The sequence below is a fragment of the Theropithecus gelada genome, chromosome 10, assembly GCF_003255815.1.
Source record: "Theropithecus gelada isolate Dixy chromosome 10, Tgel_1.0, whole genome shotgun sequence".
In the NCBI taxonomy this organism is placed as follows: Eukaryota; Metazoa; Chordata; class Mammalia; order Primates; family Cercopithecidae; genus Theropithecus; species Theropithecus gelada.
Window position 1 is genome coordinate 35,381,777 of NC_037678.1, and position 19,641 is coordinate 35,401,417.

General features: G+C 39.9%; 1 pseudogene across 1 annotated transcript; it reads right to left on the minus strand.

Annotated features, from left to right (window-relative positions):
- Positions 1 to 17,146: 17,146 nt before the first annotated feature.
- On the minus strand, positions 17,147 to 18,904 carry LOC112633360 (annotated as a pseudogene). The gene has a single exon (XR_003121514.1). The product of XR_003121514.1 is annotated as an unconventional prefoldin RPB5 interactor 1 pseudogene (transcript).
- Between the last annotated feature and the right edge of the window lie 737 nt (positions 18,905 to 19,641).

Sequence of the window (19,641 nt, forward strand, 5' to 3'; positions counted from 1 at the left end):
GCTCCCGAATGTCCCTTCACGAATTCGTCCATGACGCAGTTTCAAAACTGCGTAATAGAAAGAAAGTTTTATCTATGTGAGATGAATAGACATATCTATCACACAGCAGTTTCACAGACAGCTTCTTTCCAATTTGTGTCTGATAGCCAACCATATACTCCCGAACAGCCGTCCATATACTCCCGAATGTCCCCGGTAGCTTTTTCTCCAAACGGGATTCCCCAATCCCCTATGAGAAGAAAGGTATAGCTCTGTGAGTGGAACGCACACGTCACAAAGCAACTCCTTGGAAATTTCCTCTCCAGTATCTATCTGAAGATATTTCCATTTTCACCGTAAACCTCAAAACGCTCCCGAGTATCCCTTAGCTGACTAACCTAAAACAGTGTTAGAATACTGCTCAATGAAAACAGAAGCTTAACTATGCGAGTGGACTTCACGTGACCTAGAGCAGTTTCACAGAAAGTTTTCTTCTGGTTTTTATCAGAGGGTATTACTTTTTCAGCATATTCTTAGAGCGCTTCCAAATGTCATTTCTCAGTTTACAATAAAACAGTGATTTCAAAGTCCTCAATCCAAGGAATGAATTAACTCTATGAGATGATTACACACATCACAAAGCAGTTTCTTCCAAGGCTTCTCTCCAGTTTTCATTGGTAGGCGTTTCCTTTCTCACCACTAGCCTCCAGGTGACACTTAATATCCTTTCTCAGATTTCTCAAAGACAGAGTTTCCAAACTAGGCAACGTAGTGCAAGCTTTAACTCTCTGAAATGAATGGACACGTCAGAGAGTAGTTTCTTGGAACGCTTTTTTCTGGGTTTTATTTCAGGATATTTCACTTTTTACCGTAGTTTGCAATGCACTGCAAAATATCACTTTTTCAGTTTTACAGGAACCGTGCTCAAACACTGCCTTATGAGAAAAGAGGTATAACTCCATGAGTGGAATACATATATCACAACGCAATTTCTCAGAAAGCTTCTGTCCCGTTTTTATCTGAAGATATTTCCTATTTGCTCACAGGCCTGAATGTGTTCCTGAATGTCCCTTCCCAAATCCATCCATGATGCAGTTTCAAAACTGGTTTATAGAAAGAATGTGTTATCTTTGTGAGACAAATAGACATATCTATCACAAAGCAGTTTCAGAGAAAGCTTCTTTCCAGTTTTTGTCTGAGGATACTTCCTTTTTCAGCATAGCTATGCATATTCTCCCGAATGTCCCCTGGTAGTGTTTTCTCCACATGGGATTCCTTAATCCTCTATGAGAAGAAAAGTATAACTCTGTGAGTGGAATACACACGTCACAAAGCAGCTCCTTGGAAATCTTCTCTTTAGTATCTATCTGGAGATATTTCCCTTTTCACAGGAAGCCTCAATGTGCTCCCAAGTATACCTTAGCTGCTTAATCTAAAACAGTGTTAGAATATTTCTCACTGAAAACGGAAGCATAGCTGTGCGAGTGGAATGCACTTGACCTAGAGCAGTTTCACAGAAAGTTCCTTTTGGCTTTTATTGGAGGGTATTAATTTTTCTGCATATTCTTAAGTGCATTCCCAAATGTCCTTTCTCAGGTTCCACAGAAACAGTGATTGGAAACTGCTCAATCCAAAGATTTAACTCTATGAGATGAATACACACATCACAAAGCAGTTGATCCAAAAGCATCTCTCTAGTTTTCATCGAAAGACGTTTCCTTTCTCACCACAAGCCTCCAAGTGTCACTTAATATCCCTTCAGAGATTCCTTAAAGACAGAGTTTCCAAAATGGGCAACGTAGTGTAAGCTTTTACTCTCTGAAATGAATGCACACGTGAGAGAGCAGTTTCTTGGAATGCTTCTTTCTGGGTTTTATTTTCAGATATTTCACTTTTCACTGTAGTCTTCAATGAGATGCAAAATATCATTTTTTTCAGTTTTACAGGAACAGTGTTCATACACTGCCTTTTGAGAAAAGAGATATAACTCCCTGAGTGGAATGCACACATCATAAAGCAGTTTCTCAGAAAGCTTCTCTTCCATTTTTATATGAAGATATCTCCCACTACCCCACAGGCCTGAATATGCTCCCGAATGTCCCTTCACGAATCCGTCCATGACACAGTTTCAAAACTGCGTAATGGAAAGAAAGTTGTATCTATGTGAAATGGATAGACATAGCTATCACAAAGCAATTCACAGAATGCTTCTTTCCCGTTATTGTCTGAGGATATTTCCTTTTTCTCCATAGCCGTCCATATATTCCCAAATGCCCCTGACAACTTTTTCTCCAAATGGGATTCCCCAATCCTCTACGAGAAGAAAAGTATAATTCTATCAGTGGAATGCACACATCACATAGCAGCTCCTCAGAAATCTACTCTACAGTATCTATCTGAACATATTTCCATTTTCATCGTAAACCTCAAAGTGCTCCCGAGAATGCCTTAGCTAGCTAACCTAAAAACGTGTTAGAATACTGCTCAATGAAAACAGAAGCTTAACTTTGTGAGGTGACTTCCCGTGACCTGGAGTAGTTTCTCAGAAAATTTTCATATGGTTTTTATTGGAGGGTATTTCTTTTTCAGTATATTCTTAAGAGCGTTTCCTAATATCCTTTCTGAGGTTCCACAGAAAGAGTGATTTCAAATCTCTCAATCCAAAGAATGATTTAACTCTATTAGATGAATATGCACATCACAAAGCAGTAGCTCCGAAAGCTTCTCTCCCGCTTTCATCTGAATACTTTTCTTTCTCCCCACAAGCCTCCGGGCGAAAATTAATATCCCTTCACTGATTTCTCAAAGGCAGGGTTCCACTGGCAAAGTAGGGTAAGCTTAAACTCTCTGAAATGAATGCACACGTCAGAGAGCAGTTTCCTGGAATGATTCTTTCTGGGTTTTATTTCAGGATATTTCACTTTTCACCGTAGTCTTCAATGCACTGCAAAACATCACATTTCCAGTTTGACAGGAACAGTGTTTAAACACTGCCTTGTGACAAAAGAGGTATAACTCCCCGAGTGGAATGCACACATCACAAAGCAGTTTCTCAGAAAGCTTGTCTCCAGTTTTCATCCAGAGATATTTCTTCTTCACCACAGGCCTGAAAGTGCTCCCGAATATCCCTCCGCGAATCTGTCCATGACGCAGTTTCAAAAGTGCATAATAGAAAGAAAGTTTTATCTATGTGAGATGAACAGACATATGTATCACAAAGAAGTTTCACAGAAATCTCCTATCCATTTTTTGTCTCAGGACACTTTCTTTTTCACTGTAGCCATCCATATACCCTCAAATGTCCCCTGGTAGCATTTTCTCCAAACTGGATTCCCCAATCCTCTATGAGAACAAAGGTACAACTCCCTCAGTGCAATGCACAAGTCACAAAGCAACTCCTCGGAATTCTTCTTTCCAGTATCTATCTGAAGATATTTCCATTTTCACTGTAAGCCTCAAAGTGCTCCCGAGTGTCTCTTGGCTGACTAACCTAAAACGGTGTTAGAATACTGCTCAATGGAAACAGAAGCTTAACTGTGTGAGTGGACTTCAAGTGACCTAGAGCAGTTTCTCAGGATGTATACTTCTGGTTTTTATCAGAGGGTATTTCTTTTTCAGCATAATCATAAGAGCACTCTCAAGTATCCTTTCTCAGGTTCCACAGAAACAGTGATTTCAAACTACTCTATCAAAAGGATGATTTAACTCTATGAGATGAATACACTCATCACAAAGCAGTTTCCCCAAAAGCGTCTCTGCAGTTTTCATTGAAAGCTGTTTCCTTTCTCACCACAAGCATCCAGGCACCACTTAATATCCCTTCACAGATTCCTCAAAGACAGAGTTTCCAAACTGGGCAATGTAGTGTAACCTTTAACTCTCTGAAATGAATGCACACGTCAGAGAGAAGTTTCTTGGAATGCTTCTTTCTGGGTTTTATTTCCGGATGATTCACTTTTCGCCATAGTCTTCAATGTGCTGCAAAGTATCACTTTTTCAGTTTTACAGGAACAGAGTTCAAACACTGCCATATGAGAAAAGAGTTAAAACTGCCTGAGTGCAATGCACACATCACAAAGCAGATTCTCAGAAAGCTTCTCTCCAGTATTTATCAGAAGATATTTCCTATTTCCACACAGGTCTGAATGTGCCTCCGAATGTCCCTTTGCGAATCCGTCCATGAAGCAGTTTCAAATCTGCGTAATGAAAGAAAGTTACCTCAATGTGAGATGAATAGACATATCTGTCACAAAGCAGTTTTACAGAAAGTTGTTTGCAGTTTTTGTCTGTGGATACTCTCTTTTTCACCATCGCCGTGCATATACTCTTGAACATCTCCTGGTCGCGTTTTCCCCAAATGGTATTCCCAATCCCCTATGAGAAGAAAAGTATAACTCTGTGAGAGGAATACTGATGTCACAAAGTGGCTCCTCAGAAATCTCCTCTCCAGTATCTATCTGAAGATATTTCCATTTTCAACATAAGCATCAAAGTGCTCCTGAGTATCCCTTGTCTGACTAACCTAAAGCAGTGTTAGAATACAGCTCAACTAAAACAGAAGTTTAACTGTGCGAGTGGACTTCAGGCGACCTAGAAAAGTTTCACAGAAAGTTTCCTTCAGGTTTTTATCAGAGTGTATTTCTTTTTCAGCATATTCTTAGAGCATTCCCAAATGTCTTTCTCAAGTTCCAAAGAAACAGTGATTTCAAAGTGCTCAATCCAAAGAATGATTTAACTCTCTGAGAGGATTACACACATCACAAAGCATTTCCTTCCAAAGCTTCTCTCCAGTTATCATTGGAATACGTTTCTTTTCTCACCACAAGCCTTTGGGCGCCACTTAGCACCCCATCAGAGTTTCCTCAAAGACAGAGTTTCTAAACTGGGCAACGTGGTGTAAGCTTTAACTCTCTGAAGTGAATGCACACTTTAGAGAGCAGTTTCTTGGAACATTTCTTTCTGGGTTTTGTTTCAGGATATTTCACTTTCCGCCATAGTCTAGAAGGCACTGCAAAATATCACTTTTTCAGTGTAACATGAACAGTGTTCAAACACTGCCTTATGAGAAAAGAGGTATAACTCCCTGAGTGGAATGCACACATCACTAAGCAGTTTCTCAGAAATCTTCCCTCCGGTTTTTATCTGAAGATATCTCCTATTTCCCCACAGGCCTGAAAGTGCTCCTGAATGTCCCTTCACAAATCCCTCCATGCTGCAGTTTCAAAACTGCATAATAGAAAGAAAGTTTTATCTATATGAGATGAATAGACATATGTATCACAAAGCAGTTTCACAGAAAGCTGCTTTCCATTTTCTTTCTGAGGATATTTTCTTTTTCACTATAGCCGTCTTTGTACTCCCGAATGACCCCTGGTGCGTTTTTTATAACGGGATTCCTCTATCCTCTATGAGAAGAAAGGTATAACTCTGTGAGTGGAATGCACACATCACACAGCAGCTCCTCAGAAATCTTCTCTCCAGTATCTATCTGAAGATATTTCTGATTTCACCGTAAGCCTCAAAGCGCTCCCGAGTATCCCTTAGCTGACTATCCTAAAACAGTGTTAGAATACTGCTCAACAAAAGCAGAAGCTTACTGAGTAAGTGGACTTCATGTGACCTAGAGCAGTTTCAGAGAAAGTTTCCTTCTGGTTTTTGTCAGAGGATATTACTTTTTCAGCATATTCTTAAGAGCGATTCCCAATGTCCTTTCTCAGGTTCCACAGAAACAGTGATTTTAAACTGCTAAATCCAAATAATGATTTAACACTATGAGATGAATACACAAACCACAAAGCAGCTGATCTGAAAGCTTCTCTCCAGTTTTCATCGGAAGACCTTTCCTTTCTCAACACAAGCCTCCGGGCGACACTTAATATCCCTTCACAGATTCCTCAAAGACAGAGTTTCCAAACTGTGCAACATAGCGTCAGCTTTAACTCTCTGAAATGAAAGCACAAGTCAGAGAGCAGTTTCTTGCAACACTTCTTTCTGGGTTTTATTTTCGGATATTTCACTTTTTGCCATAGTCTTCATTGCGCTACAAAATATCACTTTTTCAGGTTTACAGGAGCAGTGTTCAAACACTGTCTTATGAGAAAAGAGGTATAACTCCTTGAATGGAATGCACACATCACAAAGCACTTTCTCAGAAAGCTTGTCTCCAGTTCTAATCTGAGATATTTCCTATTTCCCCTAAGACCTGAATGTGCTCCCAAACATCCCTTTGTGAATTCATCCATGACACAGTTTCAAAACTGCATAATAGAAAGAAAGTTTTATCTACATGAGATGAATAGATATATGTATCACAAAGCATTTTCACAGAAAGCTTCTTTCCAGGTTTTCTCTGAGGATATTTCCTTTTTAATCATAGCCATCCACATACTCCTGAATGTCCCCTTGTAGCTTTTTCTCCAAACGGGATTCCCCAATTCTATTTGAAAAGAAAAGTATAATTCCATGAGTGGAATGCACACATCGCAAAGCAGCTCCTTGGAAATCTTCTCTCCAGTATGTATCTGAAGATATTTCCTTTTTCACCGTAAGCCTCAAAGCGCTCCCAAGTAACCCTTAGCTGACTAACTTAAAACAGTTTTAAAGTCCTGCTCAATGAAAACAGAAGCTTAACTGTGCGAGTGGTCTTCATGTGACCCAGAGCAGTCTCACAGAAAGTTTCCTTCTGGTTTTTATCAGAGGGTAATTCTTTTTCAGCATGTTCTTAAGAGCAGTCCCAAATAAAATTTGTTAGGTTCCACATAAACAGAGATTTCAAAACTGCTGAATCCAAAGGTTGATGTAATTGTAATAGATGAATGCACACATTACAAAACAGTTGTTCCAAAAGCTTCTCCAGTTTTCATCGGAAGACGTTTCCTTTCTCAACATATGCCTCTGGGCACCACTAAATATCCTTTCATAGATTCCTCAAAGACAGATTTTCGAAACTGGGCAACATAGTGTAAGCATTATCTCTCTGAAATGAATGCGCATGTCAGAGAGCAGTTTTCTGGAATGCTTCTTTTTGGGTTTTATTTCCGAATATGACACTTTTCACCATAGTCTAAAATGTGCTGCAAAATATCACTTTTTCAGGTTTACAGGAACAGTGTTCCAACACTGCCTTATGAGAAAAGAGGTGTAACACCCTGAGTGGAATGCACACATCACAAAGCAGTTTCTCAGAAAGCTTCTCTCCAGTTTTTATGTGGAGATATTTCCTCTTTTCCCACAGGCCTGAATGTGCTCCCGAATATCCCTTCATGAATCCTTCCATGACGCAGTTTCAAAATTTCATAATAGAAAGAAAGTTTTATCTATGTGAGATGAATAGACATATCTGTCACAAACCAGTTTTACAGAAAGCTTCTTTCCAGTTTTTGCTTGAGGATGTTTCCTTTCTCACCATAGCCATCCTTATACTACCGAATATCTCTTGGTAGCGTTTTTTCCAAGAGGGATTCCCCCATCCTTTATGGGAAAAAAAGTATAACTCTGTGAGAGTAATGCACACGTAACAAAGCAGCTCTTCGGAAATCTACTCTCCAGTATCTATCTGAAGATATTTCCGTTTTCATCATAAGCCTCAAAGCGCTCCTGAGTATCCCTTACCTGACTAACTTAAAACAGTGTTAGAATACTGCTCAATGAAAACAGAAGCTTAACTGTGTGAGTGGACTTCACGTGACCCAGAGTTTCACAGAAACTTTCCTTCTGGTTTTTATTGGAGGGTATTTTTTTTCAGCATATTCTTAATAGCATTCCCAAATGTCCTTTCCCAGGTTTCACAAAGACAGTGATTTCAAACTGCTCAATCCAAAGAATGATTTAACTCTTTGACATGAATGAACACATCCCAAGGCAGTTTCTCAGAAAGTTTCTCTCCATTGTCATCGGAAGATGTTTCCTTTCTCACCACAGGATTCCGACACCACTTAATATCCCTTCACTGATTCCTCAAAGACAGATTTCCAAACTGGGCAATGTAGTGTAATCTTTAACTCTCTGAAGTGAATACACAGGCCAGAGAGCAGTTTCTTGGAACGCTTCTTTCTGGTTTTTATTTCTGGATATTTCATTTTTCGCCATTGCCTTCATTGCGCTGCAAAATATCACTTTCTTTGTTTTACAGGAAAGGTGTTCAAACACTGCCTTATGAGAAAAGAGGTATGAATCCCTGAGTGGAATGCACACTTCACAAAGCAGTTTCTCAGAAATCTTCTCTCTGGTTTTTATCTGAAGATAACTGCTATTTCCCCACAGGCCTGAAAGTGCTCCCGAATGTTCCTTCGTGAATCCGTCCATTACGTCGTTTCAAAAATGTGTAATAGAAAGAAAGTCTTTTCTATGTGAGATGAATAGACATATATATCACAAAGCATTTTCATAGAAAGCTTCCTTCCAGCTTTTGTCTGAAATACTTCCTTTTTCACCATTGCCGTCCATATACTCTCAAATGTTCCCTGGTAGCTTTTTATCCAAACAGAATTCCTCAATCCTCTGCGAGAAGAAAGATATAACTCTGTGAGTGGAATGCACATGTCTCAAAGCAGCTCCTTGGATATCTTCTCTCCAGTATCTATCTGAAGATATTTCCGTTTTCACCGTAAGCCTCAAAGCACTCCCGAGGATCCCTTAGCTGACTAACCTAAAACAGTGTAAGAGTATTGCTCAATGAAAACAGAAGCCTAGGTTGCGAGTGGAATTCACGTGACCTCGATCAGTTTCAGAGAATGTTCCTTCTGTTTTTTATCAGAGGGTATTTCTTTTTCAGCACATTCTTAAGAGCATACCCAAATGTCCTTTCTCAGGATTCACAGAAAGAGTTATTTCAAAGTGCTCAATTCAAAGAATGATTTAACTCTATGAGATGAATACACACATCACAAAGCAGTGGCTCCAAAAGCTTCTCTCCAGTTTTCATCAGAAGACGTTTCCTTTCTCACCACAAGCCTCCAGACGCCAATTAATATCCCCTGACAGAATACTCAAAGACAGAGTTTAAAAACTGGGCAACATAGTGTAATCTTTAAGTCTCTAAAATGAATGCACACTTCAGAGAACAGTGTCTTGGAACACTTCTTTCTGGGTTTCATTTCAGGATATGTCACTTTTTGCCATAGACTTCAACGCACTACAAAATATCACTTTTTCAGTTTTACAGGAACGGTGTTCAAACAGTACCTTATGAGAAAAGAGGTATAACTCGCTGAGTGGAATGCACACATCACAAAGCAGTTTCTCAGAAAGCTTCTCTCTAGTTTTTATCTGGAGATATTTCCTTTTTCCAAACAGACCTGAATGTACTCCCGAATGTCCCTTTGTGAATCAATCAATGACACAGTTTTAAAACTGTGTAATAGAAAAAAAGCTTTATCTATTTGAGAGGAATAGACACTTCTATCACAAAGCAGTTTCAGAGAAAGCTTCTTTCCAGTTTTTGTCTGACGAATCTTCCTTTTTCACCATTGCTGTAATCATACTCCCGAATGACCCTCTTAGCTTTTTCTCCAAACGGGATTCCCCAATCCTCTATGAGAAGAAAGGTATAACTCTGTGAGTGGAATGCACACGTCCCAAAGCAGCTCCTCGGAAATCTTCTCTACAGTATCTATGTGAATATATTTCCATTTTCACAGTAAGCCTAAAAGCGCTTCTGAGTATCCCTTAGCTGAATAACCCAAAAGAGTGTTAGAATACTGCTCAATGAAAACAGAAGCTTAAATGTGCGAGTGGAATTCACGTGACCTAGAGCAGTTTCACAGGATGTTTCCTTCTGGTTTTTATTGGAGAGTATTACTTTTTCAGCATGTTTTAAGAGCATTCTGAAATGTTCTTCCTCAGGTCCCACAGAAGCAGTGAATTCAAACTGTTCTATCCAAAGAATGATTTAACTCTTTGAGATGAATACACACATCAGAAAGCAGATTCTGAGAAAGCTCTCTCCAGTTGTTATCTGGAGATATTTCCTATTTCCCTACAGACCTGAATGTGCTCCTGAACGTCCTTTCGCGAATCCATCCATGACGCAGTTTCAAAACTGCGTAATAGAAAGTTTTATCTATGCGAGATGAATAGACATATCTATCAAAAAGCAGTTTCACAGAAAGCTTCTTTCCAGGATTTGTCTGAGGAAACTTCCTTTTTCATGATAGCTGTCCATATACTCCGGAATGACCCTGGAAGGTTTTTCTTGAAATGGGATTGCCCAATCCTCTATGAGAAGAAATGTTTAACTCTGTGAGTGGAATGCACATGTCAAAAAGCAGCTCCTCGGAAATCTTCTCTCTAGTATCAATCTGAAGATATTTCCATTTTCACTGTAAGCCTCAAAGCACTCCCAAGTATCCCTTAGATGACTAACCTAAAACGGTGTAAGAATACTCCTCAAAGAAAACAGAAGCTTATCTGTGTGAGTGGAATTCACGTGACATAGAGCAGTTTCACCGAAAGTTCCTTCTGGTTTTTATCAGAGGTATTACTTTTTCAGTATATTCTTAACAGCGTACCCAAATGTTCTTTCTCAGGTTCCACAGAAACAGTGATTTCAACCTGCTCAATCCAAAGAAAGATTTAACTCTATGAGATGAATACACACATCATGAAGCAGTTGCTCCGAAAGCTTCTCTCCAGTTTTCACTGGAAGACGTTTCCTTTCTCACCATAAGCCTCCGGGCACCACTTAAAATCCCTTCCCAGATTCCTCTAAGAGAGAGATTCCAAATGGGGCAACGTAGTATAAGTTTTAACTCCCTGAAATGAATGCACACTTCAGAGAGTAGTGACTTGGAACGGTTCTTTCTGGGTTTTATTTCCTGATATTTCTCTTGTCACTTTAATCTTCAATGCACTGCAAAATATCACCTTTTCAGTTTTACAGGAACAGTGTTCAAACACTGCCTTAAGAGAAAAGAGGTGTAACACCCTGAGTGGAATGCACACATCACAAAGCAGTTTCTCAGAACATTTCTCTCCAGTTTTTATGTGGAGATATTTCCTATTTTTGAAAAGGTCTGAATGTGCTCTCGAATGTCCCTTCACGAATCCATCCATGATGCAGTTTCAAAACTGCGTAATTGAAAGAAAGTTTTATATATGTGAGATGAATAGACATATAACACAGCAGTTTCAGAGAAAGCTTTTTTCCAGTTTTTGTCTGTGGATACTTCCTTTTTCGACATAGCCGTCCATATACTCCCAAGTGTCCCCTGGTAACATTTCCTTTAACAGGATTTCGCTATCCCCTTTGAGAAGAAAAGCATAATGCTGTGAGTAGAATGCACATGTCACAAAGAAACTCCTCAGAAATCTTCTCTCCAGTATGTATCTGAAGATATTTACGTTTTCACCATGAGCCTCAAAGCGCTACCGAGTATCCTTTAACTGACTCACCTAAAACAGTGTTAGAATATTGCTTAATGAAAACAGAAGCTCAACTGTGCAAACGGAATTCACGTGATTTACAGCAGTTTCATAGAAAGTTTCCTTCTGGTTTTTATCAGAGGGTATTACTTTTGCAGCATATTCTTAAGAGCGTTCCCTAATGTCCTTTCTCAGGTTCCACAAATACAGTGATTGCAAACTTCTAACTCCAAAGAATGACTTAACTCTATTAGATGAATATACACATCACAAAGCAGTTGATCCGAAAGCGTCTCTCCAGTTTTCATCAGAAGATGTTTCCTATCTCACCACAAGCCTCTGGGCACCACTAAATATCACCTCACAGATTCTTCAAAGACAGAGTTTCCAAACTGAGCAACGTAGTGAAAGCTTTAACTCTCTGAAGTTAATGCACACTTCAGAGAGCAGTTTCTTGGAACGCTTCTTTCTTTGTTTTATTTCAGGATAATTCACATTTCGCCATAGGCTTCAATGTGCTGCACAATATCACTTTTTCAGTTTTACAGGGACAGTGTTCAAACACTGCCTTATGAGAAAAGAGGTATAACTCCCTGAATGGAATGCACACATCACAGTGCAGTTTCACAGAAAGCTTCTCTCCAGTTTTTATCTGGAGATATTTCTGAATTCCCCCAGGTCTGAATGTTCTCCCGAATGTCCCTTCATGAATCCGTCCATGAAACTGTTTCAAAACCACGTAGTAGATCCAAAATTTTATCTATTTGAGAGGAATAGACATATCTATCACAAGGCAGTTTCACAGAAAGCTTCTTTACAGTTTTTGTCTGAGGATATTTCCTTTTTCACCATAGCCATGCATATACTCCCGAAGGTCCCCTGGTAGCGTTTTCTTGAAACAGGATCCCCCAATCCGCTATGAGAAGAAAGGTATAACTCTGTGAGTGGAATGCACATGTCACAAAGCAGCTCCTCGGAAATCTTCTCTCCAGTATCTATCTAAAGATATTTCCGTTTTCACCGTAAGCCTCACAGCATTCCCAAGTATCCCTTAGCTGACGAACTTAAAAGAGTGTTAGAATACTGCTCAATGAAAACGGAAGCTTAACTGTGTGAGTGGAATTCACGTGACCTAGAGCAGTTTCAGAGAAAGTTTCCTTCCGTTTTTTATCGGAGGGTATTACTTTTTCAGCATATTTCTAAGAGCATTCCCGAATGTCCTTTCTCAGCTTCCACAGAAAGAATGATTTCAAACTGCTCAATCCAAAGAATGATTTAACTCTATGACATGAATATACACTTCACAAAGTAGTTGCTCTGAAAGCTTCTTTCCAGTTTTCATCGGAAGACGTTTCATCATTCAACAAGCCTCCAGACGTCACTTAATATCCCTTCACAGATTCCTCAAAGACAGAGTTTCCAAACTGTGCAACATTGTGAAAGCTTTATCTCTCTGAAATGAATGCACACTTCAGAGAAGTTTCCTGCAACGTTTCTTTCTGGGTTTTATTTCAGGATATGTCACTTTTCGCCATAGACTTCAAGGTGCTATAAAATATCACTTTTCCAGTTTTACAGGAACAGTGTTCAAACCCTGCCTTATGAGAAAAGAGGTATAATTTCCTAAGTGGTATGCACCCTTCATAAAGTAGTTACTCAGAAATCTCTCCAGTGTTTATCTGAAGATATCTCCTATTACCCCGCAAGTCTGAATGTGCTCCCAACTGTACCTTCGCAACTTCGTCCATGACGCAGTTTCAAAACCGCATAATAGAAAGAAAGCTTTATCTATGTGAGATGAATAGCATTATCTATCACAAGGCAGTTTCACAGAAAGCTTCTTTCCAGTTTTTGTCTGAGGATAATTCCTTTATCACCATAGACGTCCATATACTCCCGAATGTCTCCTGATAGGGTTTTCTCCAAACAGGATTCCCCAATACTCTATGAGAAGAAAAGTATAACTCTGTGAGTGGAATGCACACGTCACAAAGCAGTTCCTCAGAAATCTTCTCTCCAGTGTCTATATGAAGATATTTCCGTTTTCACCGTAAGCCTCAATGTGCTCCCGAGTATCCCTTAGCTGACTAACCTAAACAGTGTTAGAATACTGCTCAATGAAACGAGAAGCTTTACTGAGCGAGTGGACTTCACATGACCTAGAGGAGTTTCACAGAAAGTTCCTTCTCATTTTTATTGATGAGTTTTTCTTTCTCAGCATATTTTAAGAGCGTTCCCAAATGTACTTTCTCAGGTTCCACAGAAACAGTGTTCTCAAATTGCTCAATCCAAAGAATGATTTAACTCTATGAGATGAATACACACATCACAAAGCAGTTGCTCCAAAGCTTCTCTCCAGTTTTCATCGGAAGACGTTTCCTTTCTCACCACAAGCCTATGGTCACCACTAAATATCTCTTCACAGATTCCTCAAATACAGAGTTTCCAAACTGGGCAATGTAGTGTAAGCTTTAACTCTCTGAAATGAAGGCACACGTCAGAGAGCGGTTTCTTGGAACGCTTCTTTCTGGGTTTTTTTTAAAGGATATGTCACTTTTCCCCTTGGTCTTCAATGCGCTGCAAAATATCACATTTTAGGTTTACAGGAATAGTGTTCAAACTCTGCCTTATGAGAAAAGTGGCATATCTCCCTGAGTGCAATGCACACATCACAAAGCAGTTCTTCATAATGCTTTTCTCGAGTTTTCATCTGAAGATATTTCCTACTTCCCCACAGGCCTGAATGTGACTCCGTATGTCCATTTACGAATCCTTCCATGACGCTGTTTCAAAACTGCATAATAGAAAGTTTTTCTATGTGAGATGAATAGACATATCTATCACAAAGCAGTTTCTGAGAAAGCTTTTTTCCAGTTTTTGTATGAGGATACTTCCTTTTTACCATCGCCATAATCCCGAATATCCCCGGTACGTTTTCTACAAATGGGATTCCCCAACCCTCTGTGAGAAGAAAAGTGTAACTCTGTGAGTGGAATGCACACATCACAAAACAGCTTTTTGGAAATCCTCTCTCCAATGTCTGCCTGAAGATATTTCCGTTTTCACCTTAAGCCTCAAAGCGCTCCTGAGTATCCCTTAGCTGACTCACCAAAAACAGTGTTGGAATACAGCTCAATGAAAACAGAAGTTTAAGTCTGCAAATGAAATTCACATGACCTAGAGCAGTTTCACAGAAATTTCCTGCTGATTTTTATTGGAGGGTATTTCTCTTTCAGCACATTCTTAGAAGCATACCCAAATATTCTTTCTCAGGTTCCACAGAAACACTGATTTCAAACTGCTGAATCCAAAGAATGTTTCAACTCTATGAGACGAATACAAACACCACAAAGCCGTTACCCCAAAAGCTTCTCCAGTTTTCATCGGAAGATGTTTCATTTGTCACCTCATGGCTCTGGGTGCCACTAAATATCCCTTTACAGATTCCTCAAAGACAGACTTTCCAAACAGGGCAACATAGTATAAGCTTTAACTCTCTGAAATGAATGCACACTTCAGAGAACAGTTTCTTGGATCGCTTCTTTCTGGGTTTTATTTCCGGATATTTCACTTTTCACCATAGTCTTCAATGCGCTGGAATATATCACTTTTTCAGTTTTACAGGAACAGTGTTCAAACACTGCCTTATGAGAATAGAGGTATAACTCCCTGAGTGGAATATGCACATCACAAAGCAGTTTCTCAGAAAGCTTCTCTTCAGTTTTTCTCTGAAGATAGTTCCTATTTACCCACACTCCAGAATGTGCTCCCAAATGTCCCTTTGTGAATCCGTCAATGACACAGTTTCAAAACTGCATAATAGAAAAAAAGTTTTATCTATGTGAGATGAATAGACATATCTATCACAAAGCAGTTTCACAGAAAGCTTCTCTCCAGTTTTTGTCTGAGGATATTTCCTTTTTCACAATGGCCGTCCATATACTCCTGAATATCCCCTGGTAGCTTTTTCTCCAATCCGGATTCCCCAATCCTTTATGAGAAGAAAAGTGTAACTCTGTGAATGAATGCACACATCACAAAGCAGCTACTTGGTATTCTTCTCTCCAGTATATATCTGAAGATATTTACGCTTTCACTGTAAGCCTCAAAGTGCTCCCAAATATTCCCTAGCTGACTAACGTAAAATAGTGTTATAATACTGCTCATTGAAAACAGAAGGTCAACTGTGTGAGTGGAATCCACGTGACCTAGAGCAGTTTCACAGAAAGTTTCCTTCTGGTTTTTATTGGAGGGTATTTATTTTTTAGTATAACCTTAAGAGCATTCTCAAATGTCCTTTCTCTGTTTCCACAGAGACAGTGATTTCAAACTACAAAATCCAAAGAATGATTTAACTCTGAGGTGAATACACGCATCACAAAGCTCTCGCTCCGAAAGTATGTGTCCAGTTTTCATCGGAAGACGTTTCCTTTCTCACCACAAGCCTCCAGGTGCCACTTAATATCCCTTCACAGATTCTTCAAAGACAGAGTTTCCAAACTGAGCAACGTAGTGTAAGCTTTAACTCTGAAATGAATGCACGCATCAGAGAGTAGATTCTTGCAACGCTTCTTTCTGGGTTTTGTTTCAGGATATTTCACTTTTCACCATAGTCTTCAATGTGCTGCAAAATCTCACTTTTTCAGTTTTAGAGGAACAGTGTTCAAACACTGCCTCATGAGAAAAGGGGTATAACTTCCTGAGTGGAATGCACACATCGAAAAGCCATTTCTCAGAAAGCTTCTCTGCAGTTTTTATCTGAAGATATCTCCTATTTCCCCTCAGGGGTGAATGTGCGCCTGAATGTCCCTTCGTGAATCCGTCAATGACGCAGTTTCAAAACTGCATAATGGAAAAAAGTTTTGTCTATGTGAGATGAATACACATATCTATCCCAAAACAGTGTCAGAGAAAGCTTCTTTCCCGTTTTTCTCTGAGGATATTTCCTTTTTCAACATAGCTGTACATATACTCCCGAATGTCCCCTGGTAGCTATTTCTCCAAACGGGCTTCCCCAATCCTCTCTGAGAAGAAAAGTAAAACTCTTTGAGTGGAATGCACACGTCACAAAGCATCTACTCGAAAATCTTCTCTCCAGTTTCTATCGGAAGATATTACCTCTTTCACCATAAACCTCAAAGCACTCCCAAGTATCCCTTAGCTGTCTAACCTAAAACAGTGTTAGAATACTGCTCAATGAAAACAGAAGCTTAACTGGGAGAGTGGACTTCATGTGACCTAGAGCAGTTTCACAGAAAGTTTCCTTCTGCTGTTTATTGGAGTGTATTTCTTTTTCAACGTATTCTTTTTTTTGGGGGAGGGGACCAAGTTTCATAAAGTTTTTACGGGAAGAAAAAAGTTTTACAAAATATCTTTCCAAAGTAATTTTCCCATAGAGTACAATTAATTCATGTTGCTTTGTTCCTTAAAGTTTACAGTGTGACATTCAAGGTGTCGAGGTTTCTTGAATAGCCAACTACCTGAAAAACCTGCAAGAGAAGTAGATTTTTTTAAAGTGCCTTTAAAATGTGAAAGCAAGTAATAAAATTGTTGAATCTATTTGAAATTTTAAAATTTTCTTTAAAATGGTCCATATGGTATGCACAATATCACAGCTGGCACAAAACTGCCTGTATTTAGTTTGAAACACAAAAACAATGCATATGAACAGTATTCTTTGAAAAGTAATTCAAAATGCTGCCACTGCATCATAAAGGCAAACTTGGAAAAGAGTGTTGGCAGTATTCAGAGAATTAACAAAACAAGTCGAATATTAAAGATTCAGACAGTTTCTTTGATTTTTTCAAATACCAAGGGTAAAAGAACTTGTTGCCAAAGTAACTCAGGATACCTTATTTCAAACTACATGTAACCTATTTTGCTATAGATATTCTAAACAAATGAACAACTAGGTTTTAGGATGTAAATTCTCATTTCCTAGACAGGGCCTAGTTTTTCTGTTGCAATCTGGCAGCTTTAACCTTTGAAACCCTCTTTCCAGTTTCTTCTGATGCTTCCGACAGAACTTCCTTTCATTCTGGAATAATGGGTAGTGCAGGATGAGCAATGGCTGGGTGTAGTGTTAAGGAAGGTGATACAAATTCTTTTTCTATAACAGTTCCAGAAAAAGCCTCAGGTGTTACTGATAAGGGTAAAAGTTTCTTTTGATGATTTTCTTGTGTTTCCTCTTCCAAAGTTTTCTCACTGGTGTCACTGCAAGTGGCTTCTTCGCAGCTGATACTCCTCAAAACTCCCCACCTATCGTCAAATTCAGCAGCACTGCTTTCACTGGTGTCACTACACACACTATTCTCTCTACTTCGAGACTTCAGCATGGATTTGTGAGGGACATATTCTCCATTCACAACATCAACAAAGGCTCTGTAAATGTCAGCAGGTCTCCTGACGGTCGGCAGCTCCTGGGCAGAGTTGCCACTGCCAGTGCTGTTCTTTCATTTACGTTTGGCTTCTTCTTTCTTTTCACTGAATTTTAAAGTGGTATTCTTTCCAGTATTTATTTGGACCCTCTTAGGCTTAACAGTATGAGAAAAATATATTGTTGGAAGATAATTATCTCCAATCCCTAAAGCCTCATGGTCATTATCACTATCATCATCGTCAATGTTGTCGCCGTCCTCAGCATCATCATCATCGTCAACATCATCACTGTGGTAAGAACTGGAACCATTCACTGAACAGTTCAACTGACTACTCATTTGAACACTGAATGGTTCTGAACTTGCAACATCCTTATGACAACTGTCCAGTGTATGAGAGTCTGTTACTTGATGCATTGCATTCACATTTGTGTTATGATCTTCCTTTTCCTCTTCAGAGGATGTCGTATCTTCTCCATTTGCAATCACAATATCAGGCTTACTATCAAGTTCACCCAGCAATTCTTCTTGTCTCTCTAGTTCTTCAAGTCGAGCCCACAGTTCTTTATCAGCAAGCAAATCCTTGGATTTCACATCGTTTACAACATCTACTTCAAAAATATCTGAAGTTTTTGGTTTGGAATGCGGTTTATGAGCAATTCGGTGTTTTGCTTTAAATTCAAAGTCACATTTAATTTCTTCTCTTATGTCAACGATATCACCTGCAGCATCACTCATTTTCTGCAAATCTTCTGTGAATTCAACTCTGGATTCAAAATTTTTCATCATTTTTTTAAAGTCATCTATTGTTTTTCTTATATGTTCTTTCTGGTGCTCAACTAAACTTACAGTCTGCTTTGCTGAGCACTTTGCAAACCAGTTGTCCCCCAGTAAAACATTGACTTCATTAGTATGGACAAGTTTTCCTAGCATGAAGGCAAAAGGGCCAAATGGTACCATTATATTATAAGACAATTTATCAGGCAAGGTGCTGAGTCTTTCTGGAAGGGCATTATAGTCATTATCTACCTTCTTCCTTTTCCTGCTCCTCGCACAGCTGCACCACGTCCGGGGTGCGCAGCGGCAACTGGGCCGGGGCTGAGGCCAAAGCCAAAGGGGCCGAGGGCTTGGGGGTCTTCTCCACGGTGGGCGTGCCAATGATCGGCCCGCGGGCCTCAGTGCCGCGAGTGAGTCCAAAACAACCGCCTGCGCAGGCGGCATGGTCGGCGGCTACCCAGCGCCCATGCTCCCGCCTTCAGGCACTGGGCACCCCACACCCAGGAGAACATGACCGCCGCCACTGTCGCCACTGCTGGCTTCCGCGTTACCCGCGGCCGCATCTCACAAGCTCATGCCCCCGCCGCCTCCGCCCCGCAGCGGGCTCCCAGGAGCACGCCAGCAGCCAGGTTACGTGGTGCAGGCCCAGCAAGGCGTCCCGTGGCGGCCGCGCCTTCTCTGCGCCTCCTCACAGGCCCGGCACTGCGTGGCAAATTTTTTCAGCATATTCTTAAGAGCATTCCCAAATGTCCTTTTTCATGTTCCACAGAAACAGTGATTTCAAATTGTTCAATCCAAAGAATGATTTAACTCCATGATATGAATACACACTTCACAAGGCAGAAGCTCTGAAAGCTTCTCTCCAGTTTTTATCAGAAGGCGTTTCTTTCACAACACAAGCCTCTGTGCGCCACTTAATATCCCTTCCCAGATTCCTCAAGGAAAGAGTTTCCAAACTGTGCAACACAGTGTAAACTTTAACTTTCTGAAATGATTGCACACGTCAGAGAGCAGTTTCTTGGAAAGCTTCTTTGTGGGATTTATTTCAGGATATTTTACTTTTCGCCATAGTCTTCAATGCACTGCAATATCTCACTTTTTTAGTTTTACAGGAACAGTGTTCAAACACTGCCTTATGAGAAAAGAG